Source organism: Gallus gallus, chromosome Z, assembly GCF_016699485.2.
Source record: "Gallus gallus isolate bGalGal1 chromosome Z, bGalGal1.mat.broiler.GRCg7b, whole genome shotgun sequence".
Taxonomy (NCBI): domain Eukaryota; kingdom Metazoa; phylum Chordata; class Aves; order Galliformes; family Phasianidae; genus Gallus; species Gallus gallus.
The window spans coordinates 31,664,084-31,670,058 of record NC_052572.1 but is presented as its reverse complement, the minus strand read 5'-3'; the positions used below and the strand labels follow the sequence as shown (position 1 = coordinate 31,670,058).

The window sequence follows — 5,975 nt, the reverse complement described above, 5'->3', positions numbered from 1 at the left end:
GTGGCTGGAAGACTGAGTAGAGGAAATGGACCTGGGGGTATTGATTGATGCTCGACTGAACATGAGCCAGCAGTGTGCCCAGGTGGCCCAGAAGGCCAATGGCATCCTGGCTTGTATCAGAAATAGTGTGGCCAGCAGGAACAGGGAAGTAATTGTCCCCCTGTACTCAGCAGTGGTGAGGCTGCACCCTGAGTACTGTGTCCAGTTTTGGGCCCCTCACTGTGAGAAGGACATTGAGGCCCTGGAGCGTGTCCAGAGGAGGGCAACCAAGCTGGTGAGGGGTCTGGAGCACAGGCCTTACGAGGAGCGGCTGAAGAAGCTGGGATTGTTCAGTCTAGAGAAGAGGAGGCTCAGGGGAGACCTTAATGCTCTCTTTAACTTCCTGAAGGGAGGTTGCAGCGAGCTGGGGTGCGGCCTCTTCTCTCGTGTGACTAGTGATAGAACTAGAGGGAATGGCTTCAAACTGCACCAGGGGAGGTTCAGGCTGGACGTTAGGAAATACTACTTCTCTAAAAGGGTGGCCAGGCACTGGAATGGGCTGCCCAGAGTGTCACCGACCCTGGAAGTGTTCAAGGAACGTTTGGATGTTGTGCTGAGGGACATGGTTTAGCGAGAACCATTGGTGATGGGTGGTGAGTGGTTGGACGGGATGATCCTGTGGGTCTTTTCCAACCGTTGTGATTCTATGATTCTGTGATTCTGTGGTTCTAAGTAAAGCCTAGCTACATGCATTGAATGTAAATGTAAGTAAGATACTGGCAGGCTGATCTCAGTAGAAGTGCCACTTGCCGGTAAATTTACTTGCCCTACAAGTCACGTGGGACGAATTGCGCACTATATAAACTTAAAGACGAGGATGTACCCCAGCACTGTCATGAGAAACCAGCCATGACTAAGGACAGTTTTTATTTATTTATTTATTTATTATTTTGCCTCCCTGGCTCCCATCGCGGTGCGTGCCTGCCTGCCTTGGCTGGCTGGCAGGAGTTGCGGCTCCTGCCTGCCTGCCTAGACTGGCTGGCTGGAGTCAGGGCCCCTGCCTGCCTGCCTTGGCTGGCTGGCTGGCTGGCTGGCTGGAGTCGCGGCCCCTGCCTGCCTGCCTTGGCTGGCTGGCTGGAGCTGTGGCCCCTGCCTGCCTGCCTTGGCTGGCTGGCTGGAGACACGGCCCCCGCCTGCCTGCCTTGCCTGCCTTGGCTGGCTGGCTGGAGTTACGGCCCCTGCCTGCCTTCCTGCCTTGGCTGGCTGGCTGGCTGGCTGGCTGGAGTCACGGCTCCTGCCTGCCTGCCTGCCTTGCCTGCCTTGGCTGGATGGCTGGCTGGTTGGCTGGAGTCATGGCCCCTGCCTGCCTTGCCTGCCTTGGCTGGCTGGCTGGAGTCACAGCCCCTGCCTGCCTGCCTGCCTTGCCTGCCTTGACTGGCTGGCTGGAGTCATGGCCCCTGCCTGCCTGCCTTGGCTGGCTGGCTGGAGTCATGGCCCCTGCCTGCCTGCCTAGACTGGCTTGCTGGAGTCATGGCCCCTGCCTGCCTGCCTTGGCTGGCTGGCTGGAGTCACAGCCCCTGCCTGCCTGCCTGCCTTGGCTGGCTGGCTGGCTGGTTGGAGTCATGGCCCCTGCCTGCCTGCCTAGACTGGCTGGCTGGAGTCATGGCCCCTGCCTGCCTGCCTTGGCTGGCTGGCTGGCTGGCTGGAGTGGTGGCCCCTGCCTGCCTGCCTGCCGAGACAGGTTGGCTGGAGTCGTGGCCCCTGCCTGCCTGCCTTGGCTGCCTGGCTGGTGTCGTGGCCCCTGCCTGCCTGCCTAGACTGGCTGGCTGGAGTCAGGGCCCCTGCCTGCCTGTAATGGCTGCCTGCCTTGGCTGGCTGGCTGGAGTCGCGGCCCCTGCCTGCCTGCCTTGGCTGGCTGGCTGGAGCTGTGGCCCCTGCCTTGCCTGCCTTGGCTGGCTGGCTGGAGTTACGGCCCCTGCCTGCCTTCCTGCCTTGGCTGGCTGGCTGGCTGGCTGGCTGGAGTCACGGCCTATGCCTGCCTGCCTGCCTTGCCTGCCTTGGCTGGATGGCTGGCTGGTTGGCTGGAGTCATGGCCCCTGCCTGCCTGCCTTGTCTGGCTGGCTGGAGTCACAGCCCCTGCCTGCCTGCCTGCCTTGGCTGGCTGGCTGGAGTCATGGCCCCTGCCTGCCTGCCAGGACTGGCTTGCTAGAGTCATGGCCCCTGCCTGCCTGCCTTGGCTGGCTAGCTGGAGTCACAGCCCCTGCCTTCCTTGCCTGCCTTGACTGGCTGGCTGGCTGGCTGGAGTCATGGCCCCTGCCTGCCTGCCTAGACTGGCTTGCTGGAGTCATGGCCCCGTGCCTGCCTACCTTGGCTGGCTGGCTGGAGTCACAGCCCCTGCCTGCCTGCCTTGGCTGGCTGGCTGGCTGGCTGGAGTGGTGGCCCCTGCCTGCCTGCCTGCCTGCCGAGACAGGTTGGCTGGAGTCGTGGCCCCTGCCTGCCTGCCTTGGCTGGCTGGCTGGGGTCGTGGCCCCTGCCTGCCTGCCTTGGCTGGCTGGTTGGCGTCACGGCCCCTGCCTGCCTTGCCTGCCATAGCTGCCTTGGCTGGCTGACTGGAGTCATGGCCCCTGCCTGCCTGCCTTGGCAGGCTGGCTAGCTGGCTGGGGTGGTGGCCCCTGCCAGCCTGCCTGCCTGCCTAGACAGGTTGGCTGGAGTCATGGCCCCTGCCTGCCTGCCTTGGCTGGCTGGCTGGAATCGTGGCCCCTGCCTGCCTGCCTTGGCTGGCTGGCTGGGGTCGTGGCCCCTGCCTGCCTGCCTTGCCTGCCTTGGCTGACTGGCTGGCTGTTGTCGTGGCCCCTGCCTGCCTGCCTGCCTTGGCTGGCTGGTTGGAGTTGTGGCCCCTGCCTGCCTGCCTTGGCTGGCTGGCTGGCTGGCTGGCTGGAGTCACGGTCCCTGCCTGCCTGCCTTGGCTGGCTGGCTGGAATCGTGGCCCCTGCCTGCCTGCCTTGGCTGGCTGGCTGGGGTCATGGCCCCTGCCTGCCTGCCTTGCCTGCCTTGGCTGACTGGCTGGCTGGTGTCGCGGCCCCTTCCTGCCTGCCTGCCTTGGCTGGCTGGTTGGAGTCGTGGCCCCTGCCTGCCTGCCTTGGCTGACTGGCTGGCTGGTTGGAGTCACAGCCCCTGCCTGCCTGCCTTGGCTGGCTGGCTGGCTGGAGTCATGGCCCCTGTCTGCCTGCCTGCCTTGGCTGGCTGGCTGGAGACGCAGCCCCTGCCTGCCTGCCTGCCTTGGCTGGCTGGCTGGAGCTGTGGCCCCTGCCTGCCTGCCTTGGCTGGCTGGCTGGAGACACGGCCCCCGCCTGCCTGCCTTGCCTGCCTTGGCTGGCTGGCTGGAGTTACGGCCCCTGCCTGCCTTCCTGCCTTGGCTGGCTGGCTGGCTGGCTGGCTGGAGTCACGGCCCCTGCCTGCCTGCCTTGGCTGACTGGCTGGCTGGTGTCGCGGCCCCTGCCTGCCTGCCTGCCTTAGCTGGCTGGCTGGAGACGCAGCCCCTGCCTGCCTGCCTGCCTTGGCTGGCTGGCTGGCTGGAGTCATGTCCCCTGCCTGCCTTGCCTGCCTTGGCTGGCTGGCTGGCTGGTGTCATGGCCCCTGTCTGCCTGCCTGCCTTGGCTGGCTGGCTGGAGTCATGGCCCCTGTCTGCCTGCCTGCCTTGGCTGGCTGGCTGGCTGGAGTCATGGCCCCTGTCTGCCTGCCTGCCTTGGCTGGCTGGCTGGAGTCACAGCCCCTGCCTGCCTGCCTTGGCTGGCTGGCTGGCTGGAGTCATGGCCCCTACCTGCCTGCCTGCCTTGGCTGGCTGGTTGGCTGGTTGGAGTCACAGCCCCTGCCTGCCTGCCTTGCCTGCCTTGGCTGGCTGGCTGGCTGGCTGGCTGGAGTCATGGCCCCTACCTGCCTGCCTGCCTAGGCTGGCTGGCTGGAGCCATGGCCCCTCCCAGCCTAGGCTTGCCTGCCTGCCTTTATTGGCTGGCTGCCTTGCATCACAGCTGGCGTTCTGTTGTCAGGGTCCCCATTCTTGTAGCCGTTGTCAGGGACTGATGTCACGACATCATAAGGCCATGGTGATGTGTCCCTAAGAATGTCCCTTGTTAACCAAAACGTGGCTGTATTGGGTGATGCGTGGCTTTGGCCTGACAGTTGCCCTGTTTGACACCAGTGGGATTCTGCAGGGCTCCATTTTAAGGCCATTTCTCTTCATTGTTGTTACTGTTGATTACAACAAAGATCTGGAGGTTGTCTTAATAAATTTGTGGATGATGCTAAGCTGGGTGGAGTGTTGACTCCCTCGAGGATAGAAGGGCCTTGCACCAAGGTCTGGATAAAATGAGGTTGGCTCCCGATCTCCTGATGCAGTGTGCTGTCTACATCTCCATTCTTTACTGAATGAGGCTGGGAATGTGACCACTGAGGATAAGGAAAAGGCAGAGGTTCTGAATGCCTTCTTTACGTCTGTCTTGACGTTCTCACTGTCATGAGAAACCAGACATGACTAAGGACAGTTTTTATTTATTTATTTATTTATTTATTTATTAACCTATGTTGTTTGTATCGAAGATGCTGCAGTCATATTCAGATCATAATGTTCAGAGGTGATTATTCAGCCTGTTCTTGACAATCCCACCCATGTTCTTTATGTGTATAAGTGGTTACTTCAACCACATTCAACTGTCATAGGACCTGTCTTCTGCAGAGATAAAATTCTTCCTCAGAATGCCAAGGATGGACTGTGGCTTATTTCCCTGCACGTTTTCTTATTGAAGGCTAACAGTCTGCTATTCTTATCCCAAACTACATGGAGTTTATTAGACTATACGAGACTATCCTTGAAGACCCCTTATACAGTAGTGATTGTCATAGATGTGTTTCAAGGCTCAGCCAAGCCACAGGGACTTTGATAGCTATTCAAAAGAGAGAATGAGATCTTATTTCAGGTGGAGAGAAAATACTTGTATTGTATACTCTCTTCTTTTTCTACACTACTACATGCTGCACTAGGTGTCCTAGTGCACTGGGCATTTCTAGCTGGAGTAGAAAGAATAAATGGTCAAAATCCCTTTGCGAAGGCTGCATTTTGAACTCAGTCTCTCACAAAGCAGTGTAACAAACAAGTCTTTCAAAAATTTGGACATTCAATGACTACCTCTGATATAACTTCAGAAATTGGAACAGCTTTTAGCAAATGTTTCGAAACCTTAAGTCAAAGTAGCAAGAAAAGGAAGAACAATGACTGCAAGCATAACTGCATTTACAATAGAATTTAAGTAAGTAATACATCTTTTGAAGTGCTGTAGCAGCACTGGTACAATAGGCAATTTTTTAAATTTATTTTTAAGAATAGCAAAATGCAATTAACATAGATGTTTTTTATGAGTTTGGAATAGAAAAAATATTTTGGCTGAAATAACCTGAAATTGTAGATCTGTTGTAATATAATAAAACTAACTGAAAGTATTCCTGTTTTTTGTTTTTTTCTTTCTTTTTTTTTGATAGCTATTGAACAATAACTGCAGTATGAACAGCAAAAAAATGCATTTGATAATTGTGAGTAAAATTCTTCCACCAGCCCAGATGAATTTCCTGTGTAGCACCAAGATTTTCCTGATTTCATCCTTAAATTCTCTGTCTACAGTTAACTATTGCACTTCATGTTTTGCCATGCTAGTATATGCACTTTTAGAAGCAAAAAGTATGTCCCTTTGGAAAGGAATGCATGAGCCTTGCCTTAAATTTTGAATGTAACCTGTTACCTCTTTTTATTCCCAGTCCCAGAGGCAGCGTTCATTTCCACAACTCACACCTTCCTGCGAGGTCTTGTTTTTTGGGAGAAGATTCCCCTATCACAGAATAAGGACATACTGTAGGTATATTAGTATTAAACAGTAATTATACTAACCAGAAAAAAGCGCTCTTTTATAGCCCTTTAGCTGGTCTCAGCCATCTAGAACTTGGTACGT

General features: G+C 56.3%; 1 pseudogene; it reads left to right on the top strand.

Annotated features, from left to right (window-relative positions):
- The first annotated feature begins 4,136 nt into the window (after window positions 1-4,136).
- Window positions 4,137-5,323, top strand: LOC112530678 (annotated as a pseudogene).
- The last annotated feature ends 652 nt before the right edge of the window (window positions 5,324-5,975 follow it).